Source organism: Cervus canadensis, chromosome 7 (genome assembly GCF_019320065.1).
Source record: "Cervus canadensis isolate Bull #8, Minnesota chromosome 7, ASM1932006v1, whole genome shotgun sequence".
In the NCBI taxonomy this organism is placed as follows: domain Eukaryota; kingdom Metazoa; phylum Chordata; class Mammalia; order Artiodactyla; family Cervidae; genus Cervus; species Cervus canadensis.
In genome coordinates, this window is record NC_057392.1 from 57,562,298 (window position 1) to 57,587,363 (window position 25,066).

Sequence of the window (25,066 nt, forward strand, 5' to 3'; positions counted from 1 at the left end):
GACTGCCTCGGGCCTTAGTTGCACCGGGTGGAATCTTCGCTGGGTCACGTGGGGTCTCTAGTTATGGCACGTGGGCTTGGTTGCTCATCAGCATGTGGGATCTTAGTTCTCTGACCAGGGATTGAACCCATGTCCCTTGCATCACAAGGCGGATTCTTAACCACTGGATCGCCAGGGAAATCCCTGACCCATGTTCTTAGGGATGAATAATAAAAGAGTGGCAAATAACAACCACCACTAAGTTATCTTACACTTATATGGTGAGGTGAGTTTCCAAGTAATTCTATCTATTTAAATCTCCTTTGAGCCTCATAATTGCCCTGTGAGGTGGGCAGAGCAGGTATTATTAACCCCTCTGAGGAAAAGTGAAGCTTACTGGGGTTTAGTAACATTCCTTTTCCTCAAAAATGAGAAACTGATCAAATCCTTATTATATCATTTTCAACACCCTTTAATGCTTTTGTCATAAAAGGCCTGCCAGGACCTGTCTATCTATTTGTGATTTCAGTATATTTGCATATACTCAGGAAATGACAGAAGAAAATAGTATTGTTATAGAATTTCAGGAAATGTCTTTTAAAAAGGAAACCAACAATAATAATCCTGAATTATAATCATATTTTAAAAAGCTGAATCGGAAATATATGTTGAGTTAGAAATACTTGCTATATCCAAGAAATAATAAAGGGACCTGCTCCCTCCCCCACTCCCCCCCCCCAAAAAAAAAAACTATAACAAACCAGATCCAATTTAGGTTGGAAACTAGCAAGGTGATTCTGGAAACATGTAGTGGTCAAGTTTAGTAAACTGGGAAGAAAGAGAAAGATCAGTATACTGAGATGAAAGAGAGAAAAGCGAAGAATCTGAAACAGGTGACAAATAAGCATTATCAAGAAATAAAGATCTTTCTAAGATGGTACTGAGGAACCTATTTGCTGGGCAGCAATGGAGATGTAGACATAGAGAACAGACACAATAGGGGAAGGAGAGGGTGGGATGAATTGAGAGACTAGGGTTGAAACACACACATTACCATATGTAAAATTAGATAACCAGTGCAAATTTGCTGTATGAAGCAGGGAGCTCAAATCAGGTGCTCTGTGACAACCTAGAGGTGGGAGAAGGGGTGGGATGTGGGTGGGAGGTTCAAGAGGGAGGGGACATACGCCTACCAATGACTGATTTATGTCGATGTATGGCAAAAACCAACACAACATTGTAAAGCAATGATCCTCCAATTAAAAATAAATACATTTAAATAAAAAATGACACAAAGATCTTTGTAAAGAAATTATACTGAAAAAACTGAATTTAATTTGATCAAGAATTAGCCCCTTGTTCAAATAAAGGCAAATTTGAGTATAGACTAAGCCTGCAAAAGCTTTAGAAGAAAAAACTGCCAGAACCTGTCAAGGTACCTATTATACTTTTTATACACTTTATCTCATTTAATCTTCAGGCCTTCTTAGAAGTCAATATTATCATCATTTTATAGATGAGAAAAGTGAGGCTCAGAAAGGTTTAGTAACTTGCCCAAGGTTACACTGTTAGTAGATGGCCTGTTAGGTCCACCTGATTTCAAATTCAGTCTTCTCAGAAAGTTACTTCTCCTCAGAAAAAGTATATCTAAAATTTATAGTTATGTTTTATTTCTGGAAACATGAGAAATTAAAAAATTAAAAAATACCTTTTCATTTTCCCAAATAATTGGTAGGCTGAAAATTCCATGAGAAGTTATAATTTAAATCACTCATCCTTGGGACATGAACTTTATAGAGTCAGAAGAATTGGGCTTGAATCCTAGAATCCTTACCTAAGCAGTTACATGAACTGGGGTAAACCCTTGAGATCATCAGACCACAATCCAATTTATTCATCTTTCATTCTATATATTCATGAAGAATATTTGCTGGCTGTTATGCTAGGTGGACTTCCCTGGTGGCTCAGACAATAAAGAATCCTGCAATGTGGGAGACCTGGGTTCGAAGATTCCCTGGAGGAGGACATGGCAACCCACTCCAGTATTCTTGCCTGGAGAATCCCCCATGGACAGAGGAGCCTGGCGGGCTATAGTCCATGGGGTTGCAAAGAGTCAGGCATCACTGGGTGACTAAGCACAGGCTAGGCAGCCCAGAGATAGAAAGATACACAAGACATGGTTCTCTGTCTTCAGAGTTTATTTCCACTAAATCAATGTAGTTAAATCAAAATCACCATTAACATTTTTAATCTTCATCATTCTTTTAGGTTTCTACTTGAAGTAAGCAGGTACACAGGGATAGGTGCCTAGAGGGAGGTGGGATAAATGAAGGGTTCCAACACTGACACTGGTAGATCACAGGATAACTTGGAGTAATTCTTCAAACTTTGTAGTCAGCCAGTCCCACCTCATCACATTCCTGTTCTCCTCTGTTACTGCCCAAGATAAAACTATCTCTGGCTTATAGTCTCAATCCTGTATTTTTCTTTGCATCCTCTTCCCTGACCCCATCTCCCACCATCCTCTCTTTCCGAAACTTTTGCACTGCAGCTTCCTGTTCCATCTTCAGCATTCAATGATTACAGTTGGCTCATCCCTCTGTTTTCCTCCCTGCTCATCCTCATTATGTTCAACTAATCACCAAAATCCTGGGGATATTGCCAGGAGAAGTTGTCAAAGACTTGGAAATGGGCGAAAAGACACCTGAGTATCCCTGCCCAGGGCACCATCCCCAGTTTATGTGAGATTTTCCTTGTTTTTTAGATATTTGCAACACTAAAAATTGTAGCACACATCTTGTAATGTAGCTGATAGAAATGCAAGTGAATTGTATCTGGTGGAATGCAACTGATTGGAAGGAAAGTTATGACCAACCTAGACAGCATATTAAAAAGCAGAGACATTACTTTGCCAACAAAGGTCCGTCTGGTCAAGGCTATGGTTTTTCCAGTGGTCATGTGTGGATGTGAGAGTTGGACTGTGAAGAAAGTTGAGCACCGAAAAATTGATGCTTTTGAACTGTGGTGTTGGAGAAGACTCTTGAGAGTCCCTTGGACTGCAAGGAGATCCAGCCAGTTCATCCTAAAGGAGATCAGTCCTGGGTGTTCATTGGAAGGACTGATGCTGAAGCTGAAACTCCAGTACTTTGGCCACCTCATGCGAAGAGTTGACTCATTGGAAAAGACCCTGATGCTTGGAGGGATTGGGGGCAGGAGGAGGAGGGGACAACAGAGGATGAGATGGCTGGATGGCATCACCAACTTGATGGGCATGAGTTTGGGTAAACTCCGGGAGTTGGTGATGGGCAGGGAGGCCTGGCATGCTGCAATTCATGGGGTCGCAAAGAGTCGGACACGACTGAGTGACTGAACTGAACTGACTGTGCATATTGACTAGTTTTGCCCCTAACTGCACAGCCATTTCAGCACTTTACCACTCCTAATTGCCTACAATAAGTGTGGTCTTTGAATTTTCTTCATGATGTCCTATTAGTTCCCTCATTAACTAATGAGTTAAATAATATCTTTGACATATATTCATTTCATAGTGTATGAAAGTAAATTAAATCTTTTAAAAAAGGATTTTAATATTCTGAATATCTCTGATTTTGTGCACTTCTCTCCATTGCAATAACCCTTTCCAGTACAGGTCATTATCATTTTTGCCTAGATTATTATAACAGTCTTCTATAATTTACCCTTGTCTCTAGTCTCTCCATCCTATTCCATTCTCTCCATAGTCACAGTGCTTTTTCTAGCATGTAATTGTGAACTTGTTACTCAACTTTGTAAAATCTCTGGCTCCTAGGACAAACTTCAACCCTCCTGAAATGATTTGTCTTTCTACCCTCACATTTGGTCAAGCCCTACAACTGACCAGCCAGACTCAATTTAGTTCTCAGAATTCACTGCCTTCTCTCTCTCCTCTGGAATCTAGCACTTGCAGTCTGCTTTGCATGCAACACATTCTGTACACCTTCTTCCACTCTGCTGCTGCTGCTGCTAAGTTGCTTCAGTCGTGTCCGACTCTGTGCGACCCCATAGACGACAGCCCACCAGGCTCCTCTGTCCCTGGGATTTTCCAGGCAAGAATACTGGAGTGGGTTGCCATTTCCTTTTCCAATGCATGAAAGTGAAAAGTGAAAGTGAAGTCGCTCAGTCGTTTCCGACTCTTAGAGATCCCATGGACTAGCCTACCAGGCTCCTCCATCCATGGGATTCTCCAGGCAAGAGTACTGGAGTGGGGTGCCATTTCCTTCTCCATGCCTCCACTCAACTCTTGCTTGTTCTTTAGGGTTCATGGTATCACTTCCTTCCTGGATCCCTCAAGTCTGTGTTTATTCTCCACTTATGTCCTCCACAAGCAGCTGGTATCCCTTCACCTCTTTACCCTTCCCCTAATAGCACATGCCACTGTATTATAATTGCTCTTTATCTATCTCCTCTACTAGTCTGTAAATTCTGGGGGGGGCGGGTGCCGTGACTTGGTTGTTCACCACTATATTCCCAATGCATGGCACAGCAACCAGAATACAGTACTCATTCAAGAACATATTCTGAAAGCTGAGTTCTCCATATGGTCCCAGGATAATAACAAACTTTTCTATAAAAGCCTTCTCAAGGACCATGATTCCCTGCCAACCCTGAAACCCCAATGAGAAAAGAATTCGTTATGCTTAAACAGAATGTACTTCAGCTTATTAATATTTAGGCTTTTATTTTATAAAGTCTGAGTAAAATGTTTAACTATCAGCTTTTAAAATTGTGAGCAGTTCCATAAAATGGCCATTCCTAGAGGAGCTGAAAGAGGGTTTTGTTTTACTTCCTCTATGACAGAAAAAAGGGAATGGGGGTAGAAAAGAAGCACGAGAAAGAGAAAAGACCAGAATCACAAGAAATGGCTATAGTATACATGAGGGGTCCTATCTATTGTCCAGCCATTCTTCTTTTTCTTTTAAATCTCCTACTGAATTCTGTAGAATAAATGTTGAAAACAGTAACTTTGTAATAAGGCATAGAAGCAGTATAATATAACTTTATGGACTTCCCTTAAGTCCTGTAGTATTTTACATTCTGTTTTTTCTTTAGCTGATATTTTTTTTAGGTCCTGCATTTGATTTATTCTTAAAATCCTAAGTTTATTATTTCACCTTAAAAAGAAAGAAATTTGAACATATGCTACAATATGGATAAACTTTGCAGACATTATGTTAAGTGAAATAAGCCAGTCACAAGAAGACAAATATTGTATGATTTCATTTATATGAGGTAACTAGAGTAGTCAAACTCATAGAAGACAAAGAGTAGAATGGTGGTTGCCAGGGGTTGGGGAGAAAGGAGTGTGGGGAGTTATTCTTTAATGGGTTACAGCAGTTCAGTTTGGGAACATGAAAAATTTCTGGAGACAGATGGCAATGATGGTGGCATAACAATATGAATATACTTAATGTCACTGAACTGCACATTTTAAAATGGTTAAAACTGTAAATTTATCTCAACAAAAAACAAAGAATGGGGAAAAAAATCCTGTCTTTAGTAACTGGCAGCTACTCAGAACCCTGAGTAGACTAGGGTAGGCAGGAGAGCACTGGTGATGCAGTTGTGAAAGAGGAAAAAGGTCTAAGTGTAAAGTGATTTAGAAGAAACTTATTAGTGAAAGCTGAAGGCTAAAAACTCTCTCAAAAATAAAATCCTACTCTGTAATTATTAATAATGAAGCATTCTCTTAAGATTGTCTATAAGAAACCCCGTCTTATATATCCTTTAAGAAAAATGTTGTCTTCTTTACGAAATCTTACTCAATTCCTGATTAGGGAAGCAGAACAGTGGCATAGAAAAGACTTTGGACACTGAAGCCAGACTATCTAAAACGGAATACTGGCTCCACTTTGAGGAATTTAACATCTCTGTGCTTCAGTTTCATCTGGAAATTAAGGACTGTAATAAGAGCTGCTGTGAGGTTTAACGACGGAAAGCACAGTGTCTGGAACAAGGGGAGCACAATAGTGATGTTTGCTATGGTTCTTGCTCCTCTGTCACACTCACATCCCGAGTGCACTGGGATGTGTGCTCTGGGGCCTCTGAGGATCCCTGAGACCTTAGAGGGTCTATGAAGTCAGCACTATTTTCATAATAATGAAAACATTACACTTTCCTTTTTCACTCACACTCTCTCACAAGTCCACTAATCTTTACAGTGGAATCTCCTGGGGGCTACTACATGTCACTTGATATTATGATAGGCTGAAAGTAGAAGCCAACTGAGAATCCAACTACCATCTACTAAGTCAGACATTAAAAGATTTACATAAGTCTCTTCTCATAATGCCATTTTCCTCACAAAAAATGTTGGAGGTATGGAAACTAATTACTTTTCACAAAAAGTTACATGAATGTGTACTTGTTTTTAAAAATAAATTAGTATTAAAGTTTTTCCTGTTTTAATTTCTATTATGGTAAAATTAGAAGATACTACTCATATAAACAAAAACTCTTTGGGAATCTCAATAATTTTTTTGCTCCTGAGACCAAAAGTTTGAGAACCACTGCTCTATTATAGGGTACATCTCAGTTTCTTTAAGTGGACTGTGAGTGGACAGGAATATAATTTTTCATTTTTTCTTTTTCTCTTCTTTCTTTTTCTTTTAAAAAATACTTTCCCCAGGTATTGACACTCAGTCTTTTTTTTTTTTTTAATCAGTGAAGAGAATAAAACTAACATATAGTAAATACCATTTATTCAGGGCTTAGTGTATCTTATGTGCTTTGCTTAGCTTTTCATTTAACACTCATTAGGTTCTAGAACTACCCTTATTGCATACATGGGGGAAACTTAGAGACATTAAATAACTTATAGGCATAGGTAGCTAATAAATGGAACTGCCAGGACTCAACTCTTTGACTTTAGAAGCCAAGCTCTTTACCTATGTCAAAAGAGTAGAAAAATGCAGAGAAATTAGAAAAGCTGTGGTTAGGCAAGACAAGTTATTTACAAAGCATGGTTCCAGTAGCATCTATCAAATAGCTAGTTAACCTTTGCAAGGGGTTTGTAATTCTGGATTTCTCTTGGATGTTCACATTGTGATTTAGAGCAGTTTTATTTGGCTTAACAAAGATAGCATACTCTCTTATACCAAACTTAATAAGATCTATCCTAAGAAGGTCAACCCCACAGCCAGAATGTATTTGACTTTGGCTCTCAAGAAGGTGAATAGATGGTGCCTCTCAATAGTAATACCTTATGTCTCTGAAAAAACTAGTAAGACACAGATTTTAAAGTGTAACATTATAAACCTAACATAACAATATTACAAAAATTTGAGAAATAAAGAAAAATTACTCTTTCACCCTAACTCAGAAAATTTTGGTGTACTTCCTTCAATTTTTCCCTTGAAAAATTTTAAACATAACTTGAACTGTGCTGTACCTGAAACTTTGTCTCCTGTTTTTCTCTTACTACTACATTATATATATTTTTCATATTGATTGAACAGATTTCATCACCATCATTTTAAAAAGGCAGCATAAATTCTATCAATTGATTACTAAGTAGTTATTCTTGTTATCTGTGCTGGTTATGCTTTTATAAAGTCATCATGAACAATGAATTAGTGAATACTGAACCAATACTTCTAGGAGAAATACAGGGTTAGGTTTCTATGTGCCCCTGGACACAATATTTTCCTCAATTGATTGATACACAAACTTGTTTTATGTGTACCTCTGTTTAACAAAGACCCTCTAGTTAATATACACTGTTGATTCATTAACACTAAACTCACAGCCGACCACACAGTAATTCTTGCCTAAACATAGCTGACTTTCTCAGCACATCATAGCCTTCATAGGAACTCCAGGCAGCACTTCAACACTATGCTTTGGGGCTCTTTTAAATAGTGAAATCACCAACAAAAAGTGTGTGGGGGTGCTCAGTTGTGTTCAACTCTTTGCGACCCCATGGACTGTAGCCTGTCAGGCTCCTCTGTCCAGCGTATTCTTCAGGCGAGACTACTGGAGTGGGTTGCCATCCCTCCTCCAGGGGATCTTCCTGACCCAGGGATCAAACCCATGTCACCTGCATCTCCTGCAATGCAGGCGGATTGTTTATCTACTGAGCCATCTGGGAAGTCCAGTTCTTGGAGTATCCCCCTGCCAATTCTTCAACACAAAGTATTGTCCCAGGGCCAGCAGCGTCAGCATTGGTGGTGGTTTAGTCGCTAAGTCGTGTCCAACTCTTGCGACCCCATGTACTATAGCCTACCAGGCTCCTCTGTCTGTGGTACTTCCCAGGCAAGATTACTGGAGCGGATTGCCATTTCCTTCTCCAGCGGATCTTCCAAACTCAGGAATCAAACCCAGGTCTCCTGCATTGCAGGCAGATGGGAGCTAATTAGATATGCTGAAAAGAAGATTACCCAACTAAGTGAATCAGAATCTGGTTTTTAACGAAGTCCTCAGATTCCTATCCATATTACAATTCTGAGACATCCTATAAATCAAGGATTCTCAAACTTTACTATGCAGTGGCATCACTTGGCCAGCTTGTTAAAACAGAGATGCCTGATTCCACCCCCTGCATTTCAGATTCAGAACATCTGGGGAGTGGCCTGAAACTGGGCATTTCTGACAGGTTCCCAGGTGATGCTGATGCTCCTGGTTCTAGGACCATACTCTGAGAACCACTGTATTAGCTAGCTCATGTGTAGATCTTTTGCAAGATTAATGTTTTTAAATTGCTAGCGCATCTTAATTTTGTAGAAGAGAGGGAAAATATAATCAATGTATAGCTCATAAATACTTCTCACTGTATAGAACCAGGTTTTGTGGAGGCAGGTAAGGCAGCTGGGATGGTGAGACCGAGTCATGGTTAGTGGGCGGAGGCTGATGTGGATGGGTCAACTGAGAAACAGAAATAGAAGTTTTTTCTCTTATTATTTAGGTACCTTCTATTAAAGAAACTACAATTTAAGTACCTGGGGAAAAATTCGTATTGAATAGTTTTTCTAAACTATATTTTATTAATTACATCTCAAATAAGAGAATTTGCTTGGTAAAGAGTATCAAAGAAAAATAACTTTTTTAACTTCCAGTTTCCTGTGGTGAAAAATAAATATGTACAGCAATGAAAGGACAGGTCCCCAAACTAAGCTCCAAAGCTTTAGTGTTTTAGTCTTAGGCAACTCTTTGGTTATAATGACTCAGGAATAAACTGGAGATTTCTTTTAGAAGAATTCTTGAGACTACGTTTCCTCACCCTGAATCTTCAAGTTCAGCCCACTCAATTCAAACACAAAACTATTTTCCAGTATAAAGACATTTTTGGGTACAAGCCATATGCATTTCAGTTAAATCATAATGAAATTACTGCTTCATATTGCTCATGAGCTTGGCGAGGCTATAAGACAGTACAGCCTCCTGGACAGGTACCTCCTAGGACTGCCTTCCTTCTCCTTAACCTGGCGGCCTTTGCCCTGCCTTAATAGTGAGGTTCTCTTGGTCATTCCTTTTTACTTTCCAGCCTCAGTTCAGGGTATTAGAACATGAGTGGCTAGCTGCTCTCTGTTTTTAAAGCCATTCCAAGGCCTTTTAAATAGCAGGAAAAAGACAATCTGTGGCAAAAATAGCTGACATTAACAAAAGCCAGTATCAAAGATGTAAGACTCAGTTTAAAGAAATCCTTATCCGTGAAGATAAACTTTTGATCAAAGGGGAGCAGGTGATGTGGAGTGGGTGCTGTTTCAATGTATTACGGCAGAAGCCCTGATTGGAGAAAAGATTATATAAAGGATTAAGAAAATATAAAGGATTATGTGATTGATTTTCTTTCTCCAAGAAATCTACTCTGGTCTCCAGGTCTCTGAGAACACATAAGGATTAGATTGGGGCCCAGCTTTGATCATTAACACAAGCAGTATAAAGCAAATGTTCAGTTATTTTTGATTCGACAAACAGATGGAGGAGGTTCTGTTCAAAAATGGCCAGAAATAGGAGGGGGAGGATGAGGAGGGAGGAGGGAGAACTGGGCAAAGTAGTAAAATTTCTTTTCAGCCTGGCTCTCGAGCCCCAGCAGCTGCAGTATCAGGTGGATATTTCCCAGGAGTTTTTATGCTCAGCAAAAATTTAAAATGAGTCCGTAATTTAGGTCTAGTATTTCCTGGAAATATCTAAAGGTATGTTGCATCTGCTTCTTTGCATGTATCTGTATTTGAATTTGTTATATAAGAGGAAATAGTTGGTAACTACTTACTAAAATGCTTAATCTCACTTTAATCAAAAGATTATTTTCTCTGCAACAAGCAATCATGGTTTTGTGTTTTAGTGGGCTTGATCTCACTAATCTCAATTATCCACGGTTATCTACGCCTGCAGATAGCCTAATGTGTCCCATTAAACGCAGGAGGGACAGCTACTAGAAACTCAGGCACAGTGCCTCAGGGGTAATAAGAAGCCTCAGAGGGCTTATTTGGCAAATTGAGTCCTCTTTAGTAACAGCAACTGTGACAGCCCTCTTTAGGACTCTAAGGGTCTGTTCAGTCTGGTTCTCAGGTCCATTTCTTTTGGTTTATGGTGGAAACTGCTGTCCCGGCTGCCACCTGCCTAGGCAGGTGAGCAGCGGCTCAGTCTCCCCGGGCTCTCTATCCCCTTTCTCCAATCCTTTGTCTTTGGCTATTTCCTAAGCCATTCACTGGGTCTTCATTGCAGCACTTGGGCTCTTAGATCTTCCTTGTGGCATATGAAATCTTTAGTTGTGGCATGTGGGATCTAGTTCCCTGACCAGGAGTCAAACCCAGGCTGCCTGCACTGAGAGCGTGGAGTCTTAGCCAGTGGGCCACTGACTAAACTCACTTAAAAGTTTATTTATTTATTTTTGGCCATGCTGGGTCTTCACTGCTGCGTGGGCTTTTCTCTAGATATGATAAGCTGGGGCGCCTCTTTGTTGTGATGTGTGGGCTTGTCACTTCGGTGGCTTCTCTTGCTGTGGAGCACAGTTTCTAGGGCACCAAGGCCTTCAGTAGTTGCAGCATGTGGGCTTAATAGTTGCTGTTCCCGGGCTCTAGAACACAGGCTCAGTAGTTGTGGCCCACAGGCTTGGTTGATTCACAGCATAAGGGATCTTTCTGGAGCACAGATTGAACCTGTGTCTCCTGCATTGGCAGGTAGATTTTTTTTTAATCACTGAGCCACCAGGGAAGCTTCCAGCCATTCACTTTTAATCAACTCATTTTTTTTTTACTTCTTTGACCTTTTTTTTTTTTTTTTTGTAATCCAGAATTTCACAAAACTGTCCTTCTAGTACTGCTGAATTCAGCTATTACCCCTGCCCAGGAATTCACAATATAAATTAGCACACTGAAGACAATTACTATCTTGTCAGTGGAAAGTCCTATATTGTCTTTCCTTATATTTTTAAATAATTAAAATTGCAGTTAGTACACATTCTCTTAGGGTTTACATGCAATAGTGATTGCTTTTTGTAAGATGTTTTTAGCCACACTGCTACACATATGTGTTGTTACTAAATGGAACGACTACATGAAATTATTACAGATGTTAAGACTAGACATTAGACCTCTCTGCTTGACTATTACACAGATAAAAAGGATATAAGAAAAATTTTAGACTGGAGGAAATGAGGACAAAAATTAAAAGGGGGTTTTCTGTTTTATAATTTAAAAAAAAAATTTTTTTTTTAATAAAATCTGCAAACTCAGAACACTAACCCAGCAACAAAAGTGTTATCTGGAGAATGTGAAAATAATTTTCAAAGGCTAGCAACTCTCATACAAAATAACAAAATATTTTTTCAAAGCCTGGTTGTACCATTTATGGATTTAGTGGGTCTTCATTTTCTTATTCACCGAGTCTCATCCTTCATCACACTTCGGCCTGAATTAGAGAATCATAGGCGGTAGTGAGAGATGGACAGAAAGAACCAAACTGAGTTTGCTTCTTAAGAGCACTTATAAAAGTCAGATTAAGGAAAAGGCTACAAAACACAGTCAAACTGAGGTTATTAGATTATCTGTTGCCACATGCCCTATTAGCCCAGACCATCAAATCACTAGTCAAATGGAAACTCTCTCTTAACTATAAAGAACGATAGCAAAGACAAATAACATTTAAAATGGGCCTATCTTAAGATGGCATAGTCAGAGCTCATTAGCACTCATTTTCTCTGTATGAGGAAATCTCCAGGCAAACCTGAAAGTGATTTCACCCAGATATCTTTACCTCAAACACTTCTGACACTTTTCCCTTCCTTCTCCACTGTAGCAGCAGCCCATGGGAGTTAAACTTCTATAAAAGTATTAAGAAAGATTAGAATAAGGTAGATTTTAACAAGATTGTCTTACAAACTGTCACTTGCCTACTTGATGTAGGTAATAAACAAATTTTAAGAATCCCAACAATGTTAGAGTTAGAAAGGACATTTGAATCACTAAGAACAATTTCTCCATCTCATATATTAAGACCAAAGTTGAGGGAAAATTTTAAAAAGTTGAGATAATTGGAATCTTGCCAAGGATGATCTTAGACTGCTACACAGGCTCTTAAAGTCTCAAGTCCAATTCTTCAACCCACTGCAGTATTCTTGCCTGGAGAATCCCACGAACAGAGGGGCCGGGTGGGCTACAGTCTATGCGGTTGCAAAAAGTTGGACATATCTGAGCGACTAAACAACAAACAATTGCATCACTGTGTCTTACAGCAGGTAAACAGAAGACATGTTGATTTTATCCATTTTAATATCAGCAATCTTTTAGATAAAGATGGCAGGTAAATGGCTGCATAATAGAACCTCATTACTGAAAACTAGTATTTTAAAAAAGCTTCACTATACACCAAGGGTTCAATTTGCCCTGTGTTCAAGGTGGTGCATGTGAATCTTCTGCTAAAGTATAAAAAGCATAAGAAATGTAAGAGTCTCCAGTATTCCTTATGCTGATGGTCTCGGCCCAATTCATCTGAACACTAAAATATATCCTCCTTGTTAACTATCCCTCAGTATGCAATGATTCTCAATTGGGACATTTATGGAAGGATACCCCTAACCCCATCTGTATGTATACATGCATACTTAGAAGGATCTATCCTAAAAGGGAGGCAAGCAAAGTTCGAAAAAATTCCCAAGCATCATCTCTGCCCTGCCCTCCAACCAGTGGAAAAATTACTAATCCAAAAAAATTGTACTCATCCAATAAACAAATGTTTCTGAAGTGTTTGCTCTGTACCAGGTACAGGATATATATAAGATGCTGAACAAAAAGTTAATGTTAACTAGTCACTCTGAGTTTTAGTACTTAGAAGTTGCTTTCTTTATAAACCCAAAGTGCCTGGCATGGTTAGCCACTGCACCCTCAGTTTGATGGTTCCTTAGTCTCCTTGAGGAATCTACATTTGCACATAAACCAGATGATGACATGGTTCCTTTTTGATTTCACCTCATCCCTACCACTGCACCCTCAGTTTGATGGTTCCTTAGTCTCCTTGAGGAATCTACATTTGCACATAAACCAGATGATGACATGGTTCCTTTTTGATTTCACCTCATCCCTACCACTGCACCCTCAGTTTGATGGTTCCTTAGTCTCCTTGAGGAATCTACATTTGCACATAAACCAGATGATGACATGGTTCCTTTTTGATTTCACCTCATCCCTACCCTCTATTCCCCTCCTACCTTTCTTTTTCTCCTTAACATTTATAATAGTCTAAACATAACTTACTTATTCACTTTTTGTCCTCCCCAATAAAATAAGCTCCCCAAGACAGCAATAATTTTTGTCTCATTTTTTCTCTTTCTGGGTCCCCAGTACCTTGAGTATACGTAAATGCTCAATAAATATTTGTTGATTAAATAAATGCCAACATTTCTGCACCTGCCAAGTATATTTGATATATTCTTGTTTCCACCCTGGTCTCCTCATCAATCTCTTCAATCATTCTCCTGTGGCCCTCTGTCCTCTTAGGATTTTTCCTGTCAGCTACACCCAAGAAGAATACAGTCAGGCTGAGCTCCATGATTAGTTAACACATGATAATTTTCATTCACCTCACCCTCTTATCTTCCACTGCACCTACTGCGCCAACACTTTACCCCATTATCCAATTTATCTTACTGTTTGTCCAGTCCAGACCATTGCTAGAGAAGATTTAGATTCATGCTGGACTGGACCAAGCTTGATTGATGGTAGAACTCAATGCTCAAAATTCATGGTATACAGAGACAGAGAATGGGATTAAGAATTAGTGTGTGCTAAATTGCTTCAGTTGTGTCTGACTCTGCGACTGTATGGACTATAGCCCACCAGGCTTCTCTCTCCATGGGATTCTCCAAGCAAGAATGCTGGAGTGGGTTGCCATGCCCTTCTCCAGGTGATCTTTTCTTTTCTTTTTTTTTTCCAGGTGATCTTTTCAACCCAGGGATCAAACCCAGGTCATCTGCACTGCAGGCAGATTCTTTACCATCTGAGCTACCAGTTCTGTTCAGTTGCTCAGTCGTGTCAGACTCTTTGTGACCCTATGAACTATAGCACGCCAGGCTTCCCTGTCTATCACCAACTCCTAGAGCTTGCTCAAATTCATGTTCATCAAGTTGGTGATGCCATCCAACCATCTCATCCTCTGTAGTCCCCATCTCCTCCTGCCTTCAATCTTTCCCAGCATCAGGGTCTTTTCCAATGAGTCAGTTCTCTGCATCAGGTGGCCAAAGTATTGGAACTTCAACATCAGTCCTTCCAACGAATATTCAGGACTGATTTTCTTTAGGATTGACAGGTTTGATCTCCTTGCAGTCCAAGGGACTCTCAAGAGTCTTCTCCAACACCACAGCCAGGGAAGCCCCCAAGAATTAGAGTTTGGTTTAAAAATTAGGTCTAATGTGCACTAAGTGGTGTCTTTGGTTACGTTGACAATCTTTCTGAGCCTGTTTTCTCATCTATAAAATGGGAGTAGTAGTACTCACTTCATATTATGAGGATTATACTTGAAATGAGATAATTTATGCGAAAGCGCCCAAAAGACTTACAAGCATGTAGAGGTTGCTTAATAAGCTCCTTCTCTTCCTTTAACATATTTTACTAACCTCCAATGATGCCCTCATTCTTTGAAAATGACTAACACGTACTTAGCAAGAAATCCCATGCTTCCAGTATGAATCTTAGTTTTTCTTTCTTCTCTTCATTCCACATCAGAATTCTATGTCTTCACTCATCCTGTCTCCTGTTTCAGAAATAGTGTCCCTCTTCTGTGAGGCTAACCCTCTATCTATACAAACAGTTTTCTTCCCTGCCTGCACATTAGAATCATCTGTGGAGCTTTTTAAAAATGCAGATGTTTGGCCCCCACCACAGATCAATTAAATATGAATTTCTGGAGGCAGGAGCATGGCATCAGTATTTTTTTAAGTTCCCTGGTAGTGTGCCAAGACAATTCAGTGGGGAAAAGAATAGTCTTTTCAACAAATGTTGGAAGTAGATAACCTCATTCAAAAGAATCATGTCGAACCATTCCTTATACCATTCACAAAAATTAACTCAAAATGGATCACAGACCTAAATGTAATAACAAAAACTTTAAAACTTTTAGAAAAAAACATAGAGTAAATCTTCATAACCTTGTGTTAGGCAAAGCCTTCTTAGGTATGACACCAAAAGCACAAGCAACAATGACAAAAATAGAAATTAAAACATTTGGTGCTATAAATAATATCATGAAGAAAATGAAAGGGCAACCCACAGAACAAAAAAAAAAAAAGTCACAAACCACATACCTGATAAAGAACTTATATCCAAGATACATAAAGGACTCTTAAACTCAATAATAAAAAGATAAATAACCTAATTTTTTTAAATGAGCAAGGGATCTTAGGGAGAATAGATATTTCTCCAAAAAAGAAATACAGAGGACCAATAAGCAAAAGAAAAGATGCTGAACATCATTACCCATCAGGGAAATGTAAACCAAAATCACAATGAGCTACCACTTCAAACTCCCTAAGATTGCTCTTATCAGAAAGATGGATAATAATATTTGCCGATGAACATTGCAACCCTCATACATTGCTAGTGGAAATGCAAAATGGTGTAGCTGTTTTGGAAAATGGTTTGTGGAAAAAGTGTGGAAATAGTAAACATACAGTTATCATATGACCTAACAATTCTACTCCTCAGTATATACCCAAAAGAAATAAAAACATGTTTACACAAAAATTGCACACAAATGTACACAGCATTTGTACATTTGGCAGCCATAGCAGCCAAAAAGTGGAAAGACCACAAGTCCACCAACTGACAAATGGGTAAGTAACATGTGGTATAGCTATTCAATGAAATATTATGCAGTGATAAAAAGGAATGAACCACTCACTGATACATGCTACAACATGGATAAACTTTGAAAATCTTATACTAAGAGAACAAAGCTGACCCCCAAACCACGTGAGTTTGAACTGCACAGCTCCACTTATAGTTTTTTAGCTGTGAATAGCACACTGCTATACAGTCCATGGTTGGTTGAAACCAAGGATGCAGAATTGTGGATACAAAGGATGAGTACAAATTATACTCAGATTAACTCCCTTCACACATTGTTCAAAGGTCAACTGATGTCACAGAAGACTATATACTGTATAATTTCATTTATAAGAAATGATCAGAATAGGCAAGTATATGTGTAGAGAAAGTAGATTAGTTGTTGCCTAGGGCTGAGAGTTGAAGGGAAATGAGGAGTGACTGATAATGGGTAGACAGTTTCTTCTTGCATGATGAAAATGTTCTAAAGTTGACTGTGGAGATGGTTGAACAACTCTGTGATCGTACTAAAAACCATTGGATTGGAAAGACAGAAAGTTCCCCCAGGTAATTCTAATCTTAATGTCTGTTTACAAAAACCAATTTTTGAACCACAACACTCAAAATATATGGCATCTTACCTTCTAGATTCCTTAGGGGTAAAGATGGTATTTTCTAATTCTTTCTTTCCCCCACATCCTTAAGGAATAATAACTGACACAGAGCAAGAGTGTGAGATCATTTAAATGACTTTTTTTTTTTTTTTAAAGTAAAAGAGTGTTCTTGGTGAATGTTTTTTATTTTAATCGAAATTGTAAGAGTCAGGCTGCCACCTGGCAGAATTGGTCATCTTGACTATCATGATTCATTTAAACTCACCAAGCAATTAATTCAGTTGTAGCATATAGAGAGAAGATAGGTAGCCAGTGCAAACCAAACTGACCGGTTCTGCCATTCAAAGTATGGTTGTTTCACCACGTAAAGTGGATGTGGCCGCTGGCCCTTAGGAACCTTTCTTTTGACAGCTCCCCAGGACACGGTTCTGGTTTGACTGACTTTGTTTACTAAATAAATTAATTCCTACTTCTGGAGTAGCTTCAATTTTTAAACAGAAAGCCATCTATTGACAGTCACTGATACACAGGATTTTATTGTTTGATATTAAACAATTAAGAATTATTGTTTTTTTCCCTACAAGTACACTATACATGAAAATAAATATCATTTAGAATACAGCCACTAGGAGTGGAGAGAGAGGGAGACTATATCCACTCTGTGCCTTAAAGGGATAGTTTTACTTTAATAAAACCAAAGGGCAGACTAGATTTCTTTCATGGAAATAAAGCTCTCTTTGGCAAAATGTATATCAAAATCTGATGAACATTTCCTAAGATGAGTCTGATTAACACATTTTTTTTTTCTTTTTATTATTGCTTTTAGCCAAACCACACAACATGTAGGATCTTAGTTCCCCCACCAGGAATTAAACCCGTGCCCCCTGTAATGGAAGCGTGGAGTCTTAACCAACGGACCAGCAGTGAACGTGTCCCTGTAAACACATCTTTTAAAAAAATCCTAAGGAGTCTTTTGATCTAGCAGTGACTTAAAAGTCTTTAATAATTTAAAATAACTTTGAAATTGCTACTTTCAACAATGTATCTGAAGGTACATACTCAAAACATGCTGAAATAAGTCAAGGTGTTTACAAATGTTGGGAATTTTGTTATTTATTCAATCTGCAGATAAAAAATAGCAAGGCATGACACCATAGTTTTCTTAGCATAGGACAAAAATCTTGTTTAAAAGCAGGCAGAAATTTTCCTTTCTATAATTCTAGTGAGTTCAAATGTACTCAGGAAAAACAAATTGAGTGAGGACAATACCAAAGATGAGAAATAAAAGAAAATTCTAAATCCTCAGGTAATTTTGAAATAAGTTCACAGTTGGGAGATTCATTAATAAGAATAATTCAAAAGATATTGTTAGAGCCATAATTTAGAAGCCTTGTTTCATGAGCAGATTATAATATTAAAACTTCAAAAGTAAGTATTGATTATATAAGGTAAACAAGACAAGGCTGAATGATAAAAAAAAAATAAAATAAGACTTCTTGTGTTCTCTCTCATTGGAAAGAACAACCAGGTACATGCTGCTGACTAGACTATGAACTGCTCTGAGTGAGGCAGTTGGAAAATGCTATTAGATTCTGCATGCTGAGGAGCTGCCCCAGGGGCAGAACACGTCACAATGGCACATCCCTCTTCTTTACTACCACAACTTTCACCAGAACCAACCAAAGCCTTGGAAAACAAATTCAGACACTTTTTGTTAAAACTCCAAGCAAACTATCGAACCAACTTAACACCTGGAACGTGTCAGAAGTTTCCCATGTTTCCCAGACACAGTGGAATAAACAAATTTCAGTTGGAAGTTTATCTTAGAAAAATGCTCATGTGCATTTCCATGCATATAATTACAAGTTATATTAAGAAACCACTTCTTAGTTTTCACTAGGGAATATTAAACAAGTCAGAATTTAAAGATAATTCCCTTTCTGCCTCTGGTGAAGGTTTTAGGTTTTTGAAAACATAAATAAAACGTGTAGAGTGACATAAAGAGCTGCAAACATGTATAAATATACCACTACAGCTCCCATAATAAAAGCTTGTTGTGGGGGGGTGGGGGGAAGGTTGAACCAGTATTCATCTTCCTCAAACTACAATCCCAAGATGTTGACTGTTACACAATTGCGAAACAAAGGCAAGGTGAAGGGTGAGAAACAACAGAAAGGACGGCGGAAAGGAAGACGAGTGCTCAGGAGCTAGAACCTGCTCCGTCTAGCTGGCCCGGCTATCCCCAGCACCTTTCTGGTCCCAGTTCTGTGCTTCTCCTCTAATACAATTCACATCATCTCTCAGAGAGATGGAGCTCTCTTTAAGGAAAGCCAAGCCCCCATCCAGAGGTAACGTGCAGAACCGTAAATGAAAAATGTCCACGTCTAGCAGCATGCAGATGAGCAAAAGAAAACCAGCTGTCAGTTTCAGAGACTCTTAGCTGTAACGGGGTTTCAGGTTTCTCTTTGCCTCAGTCTCTGTCTCTCTCTCTCACTGTGTCTCCCTCAATAATATCAGTTTTCTAATCACCTCAAATCAAAAACACATTCTCCATCTGTCCTTGTGAAATAAATGCTGATGAAACAGAAAGACAGAGTGCGATACTCACAACAATGAAGAATTCCTACACATGCCGGTCCAGTTTCTTGCTTTAAAAAAGATGGAAGGTTCATTTAAAAAGCTTTGCAGAATTAGAAAAATAGGGAGGAGGGGGATTCCACCCACACAATCTTCCAGCCCACCGCAGAGAAGCCCGAAGGCTTGCTGACGTCACAGATTCATGAATGGATGTAAATTGGGCTGGTTTAGGATTCCGCACAGACTTCGCTGTGGTGTGTGCAGTGAAAAAGAAAGGGAGGGTCCAGAGCAGTCCTGGCCAATAGGCTTCAGGCAGTCATGGGCTGCCTTCTTTCAGAAGGAATCTGCTCACAGAATAAACACAGCCCACCAATCAGGCGTCTGCCACTGCCTTAGGACAGAGGCAGCGTGAGGAGGGGGGTAAGGGGTGGCGGCGGCGGCTGTGTGTGTGTGTGTGTCTGTGTGTGCCTGCGTGCGTGCTTCAAGCTGTGATAGTCATGAGAACATTATTATTGCTATTGAATGAGGGAATCAAAATAGAATTTTGGTGGCATCAGTGCTACCAAAAACTCATATAGAAGATAGCACAATCTTTTATTCGTCAGTTATTTTCTTTAACCTTTTTCTTGCTGTTCAATACTGTGCCTCACCTGATGTGATAAAAACAAATCAAAGTCAGAGAGTTTCTAAAACTGATGCCTGGTAGATGTGCACCAAGACTTGTAAAAGCAAAATAGTAGAGAAATAATAATGGGAATAATAACCTAGTGATTAAGGAAATAGGTAAGAAAATATAACAAATGGAATTGTTTCACAGAACAGTATCACCTTACGGACATTTGTGATGAATCAGAAGTGAGTGTGAAAGAGTAATTTACTTCTACGTTTTAAATAAGGTAGGACATTTCCTCATTGGTTTATTACACTTCTGACATTCAATTAAGACACAGATCCAAAGAGCTTATAATGTTTTTTGAGCAGATTTTGGTTTTAGTAAAATGTCTTATTACTAACAACAAAAATAGCTGTAATTGAATTCACCCAAAGAGCTCACGACATTAATTTTTTTTCTTATTTAAAAATTTTTAACAGCTTTATTGATGTGCAATTGCTATACAAAGAACTACATATAATTAATGTGTACAACTGATGTTTGGAACTATGCAAATACCCCTGATACCATAATCACAGTCAAAGTAGTAGACATATCTGACATTTCCAAGTTTCATGTGTTCCTTTGGGTTTTTTGTTATAGCTGCTATAGGTTTTTGTGGCAAAAACACTTAACATGAGATCTACTCTCAGCAAGTTTTGAACTACACAATAAAATACCATATTGTTAACTACAGGCATGTTGTACTACAGATCTTTAAAACCTATTCATCTAGTATAACTAAAACTTTATACCCATTGAATAACAACTACCCATTTCCCTCTCCTCTCAGGCTCTAGAAACTACTATTATATTCTCTGCTTTCATGAGTTTGACTATTTTGGATAACTCATAATCAAGCAACATTTGTCTTTTTCTGTGACTTGCTTATTTCATTTAGTGTTATGTCCTCCAGGTTCATTAGTGTTGTTGCAAATGGTGGAATTTCCCTTTTAAAAGCTGAATAATATTCCATTGTAGGCATATACATTTTATCTATTAATCTGTTGATGGGCACGTGGGCTGTTTTCATATGTTGGCTATTATGAAGAGTGCTGCAATAAATTTGGGAGTGTAGATATCTCTTTGAGATCCTGATTTCATTTCTTTTGAATATACACCCAGAAGTGAGATTGCTGGGTCCTATGGTAGTTTCATTTTTAATTTTATGAGAAATCTCCATACTGTTTTTCATAACTGCTGCACTGTTTTATATTCCCATCAAGAGTATGTAAGGGTTACAATTTCGCTACAACACTTGTTATCTTTTTAAAAAATAATAAGCCATCCTAAGTGGTGTGAGGTAATATCTCAATGTGGTTTGATTTGCATTTCCCTGATAATTAGTGATGATGGACACGTTTTCACATATTAATACCTACTGGCTACTTGTATGTCTTCTTTGGAGAGCTGTCTGTTGAAGTCCTTTATCCATTCTTGACATCAGTCTTGGCAATAATTTCTTGAAATGACACCAAAAGCACAGGCAACAAAAGCAAAAATAGACAAGTGGGACTGTATCAAACTAAAAAGCTTCAATCAACAGAAAGACAAGGCAATCTACAGAGTGGGAAAAAATATCTGTAAACCAGATATATTATCTGATAAAGGGTTAATTTCTAAAAAGTACAAAGAACTCATACAACTTAGTACAAGAAAAAACAACAACAAAAAAAAACCTGTGCTTTTTTTTTTCACTCTTTTTTGGGGGGGCTTAATATCATCAATGAAAATTTTTTTTTGAAATTTTTAAAGTTTTTATTGGAGTATAGTTGATTTACAATGTTATGTTATATTCTGCTACATAGCAAAGTGAATCAGTTTTAACATACATATATCCACTCTTTTTTAAATTCTTTTCCCATTTGGGTCATTACAGAGTATAGAGAAGAGTTCATTTTTTACTCTTTATTTTAAATTTTTTCAAAGTTACACAGAAGTGGAGATTAATATAATTTATTGCCCTTGAATAGCATCATTTCACTTCACAATTACCAATACTTTACTAATACTGATCATAGCTTTTTTCAACTTGGGAAATGATCTCAAATCCTTGAAACTAGAACAATAGTGGTTAATATAAGGCCTTGGTTATAGGTGTCCAGTGACCAAGAACATTCTCAACAGATATCTGCTGTCTCAATCAGGTTATCTGTACAGCTGACAGGAGAGTGGTTGCTTGTCTCTATGTGATTATAAAGGGTTCAAACCTGACACTAATAAGTACTGCTCACTGCTTACTTCATTTGGGGAGAAAAAAACCCAACTTCCCAGGACTATTTTATACACAGGAAAGACATACTGTTCTATATACTCAAGTAACAGCATATCATTAGCAAACAATATATTCAACAAATTTCTTTAAAGAAGCTTCTTGTGGAATATCACAATGGAAAAGACAGACCAAAGAAATTTACCCATGTGACATGGGTGTGCTCAAGACCAATGGAGTACTGGTACCTTCCTAGTAGGCCTGAGTGCACCACACTGATCTATATCAATCATGTCCATGTACTAAGATTGTTTTAGAATCCACAAATGAAAAGAAGATAAAGAGTATGCATCTCTGTTTCCTTCAATGGCAATCAAAGCCAACCAGGCTATACCAGAAGAACTGGATTTATATATTTAAAAAAAACAACAACAAACTTCCAAATAATACAGACTAATAGAAAGTGGTAACCTCTTCATGATAAAATATGTCAATGAGATGTTAAATCTGTTATAGACGCTAACACATTGACTGTTATGTTTCATAGAAACATCATTACTCAATCAAAGACCAGGGTACGTCTCTGAAGCAATTCAACAAAACAGAATGCATAATGGTTCTAATAACAGTCACCTAACATGTTGGTTTAATATGTAACCTGGCAAATAAAAATTATCTAGCTCTACCGACTTGCCGTTTTAGTAAGATGAACCTAGTCTGGATTAGCATGCCTCCCTAGAGCAGAAATAACCTTGTCAACAAAAATTTCTCTATGTCAAACATGACGGGAAATCTGTTGGGAAGATAAGTTGTATCCCCAAATCTCAGAAACTGCACTAGTTAATCTTCAAGGAGAACAATGTTGTTTTGCACAGAATTTGGAAGGTAGGGAAAAAGGGCAATGAAAAACGTATATCCAAAAGCAATGCTTCCTGAGAACTTTCTGTGATGACAGAAATGTTCTATAATTTGCACTGTCTCATATATTATATTAGCATGTGGAATGTGGCTACTATGATTGAGGAACTGAATTTTAAGCTTTATTTAATTTTAATGAATATAAATGGAAAAATAGTCACATGTGGCTAGTGGCTACTGAATGGGACACTGCAACTCTAGGGATATTAAGCCAAGTCCCATAGTCACAAGTAATTTTTTATTTCAGCATGTAGGCACACTGAGTATGGAGCACTACAAAGCCAGTTATCAAGGTGAGGAAACTCTTCTAAGAACCAAATGGACCTTTTCAAATTTCAGTAATGACTAAAAGATAATCTGGTCTCCTTTCCCAAGCAGATATTCAAAACTCACTATTAGGAAAAAATTTAAGAACACAAGTTAAGGCACAATTATTTTGGCATAAAATATGATCTATTCTATGGGAACTCCCTGGTGGCCCAATAGTTAGGACTCCATGCTTTCACTGCCAAGGACCTTGATTCCATCCCTGGTCTGGGAACTAAGATTCCACAAGCTTTGAGGTGTGGCCAAGAAAAAAAAAAAAGAGCTATTCTAAAGCTGGTTTTTTTTCTTGAGAGAAAAAAAATGTGTTTTTAAAGGAAAATGACTAAGTCAGAATCTAAGAGAAGTTCAAAGTACTATGACCTAGGGGCAATTTTTGTCATAAATACCAAGAAAAAGAAAGAGTATGATGACCTCAGTGCTAATGCATTATGATTCAGATTTCTTTTATAGGCACCAGTGTAGCTAGAAGCTAGTAAAGAGATCTGGGTTCAAATTCTGACTCTGTTGGTTATTATCATTAGTTATGTAAATTTAGGTAAACCAAGCTATTGGTTTCTCATTTTTAGAGTAAGATGCACAGTGTGGGGAAAATAGTCATTAATAAATAACATCTTTGGTGACAAAGGTAGTCAAAAGGTACAAACTTCCAGTTATATGATAAATAGGTACTAAGGATGTAATTAATGTACAATGTGATTAATATAATCAACAGTGCTGTATGTTATACATGAAAGTTGTTAAGAGACAAAATCCTAAGAGATCTCATCACAAGGAAAAATTATTTTTTTTCTTTTGTATGTACATAAGATGATAGATTTTAACTAAACTTATTGTGGTAATCATTTCATGATGTAAGTCGAATCATTATGCTGTATGTCTTAAATTCATACAGTGTTGTATGTCAATTACATCTCAATAAAACTGGAAGAGGAAAACAAAGTGGGGATAATAATAGGCTATATGCCTATTATGTGAAAGTTAAATAAAATAAAACATGTGAGGACTTCAGCACAATACCTGCATATAGAAGATACTCAGAAAATGATTCTGGTAACTGGTTTTGTTTTACTGTTGTTAACATAAACAAAGATTTTTATTTTGCTCAATGGACATGAACTTGGGCAAGCTTTGGGAGATGGTGAAGGACAGGGGGGCCTGGCGCACTGCAGTTCACAGGGTCGGACACGACTGGGCGACTGAACAACAACAAAGCTAGAACAGATCTTTTCAGAAATTTAGAAATACGCATTAGTGACACATCTTCCAAAGAAAAGCTCGTCCTAATTATTTCTCTTTGGGAAGTTGAGGAATACTCTGAGGTTCTGAAGGTGAGAGGGGGAGAACCCTGAGGAAGTTAAGAGAGGTGACCAAAAATTCTCTTTATTAAAAAAAAAAAAGTTAAAATTTTTCTACATAAAGATGTAGTTTGTATGAACTGATGTAAAAAACAATCTTTCTAATAGGTGAGAACACTAACTAGAATTCTCCACTTCCA

General features: G+C 37.9%; 1 protein-coding gene across 4 annotated transcripts in view; it reads right to left on the bottom strand.

The window, feature by feature from the left end:
• Window positions 1-25,066, bottom strand: part of MAP3K13 (mitogen-activated protein kinase kinase kinase 13) — a 161,065-nt gene that overhangs the window by 77,149 nt on the left and 58,850 nt on the right. Inside the window, exon 1 of one of the 4 annotated variants that reach the window (XM_043473505.1) lies at window positions 21,497-21,728. The exons of 2 other annotated variants lie outside the window; for them this stretch is intronic. The gene's annotated coding sequence lies outside the window, so the exon portion shown is untranslated. Of the gene's footprint in view, window positions 1-19,493; window positions 20,155-21,496; window positions 21,729-25,066 lie in introns of those variants that run through there. One more of the 4 variants, XM_043473502.1, reaches the window with a different exon arrangement.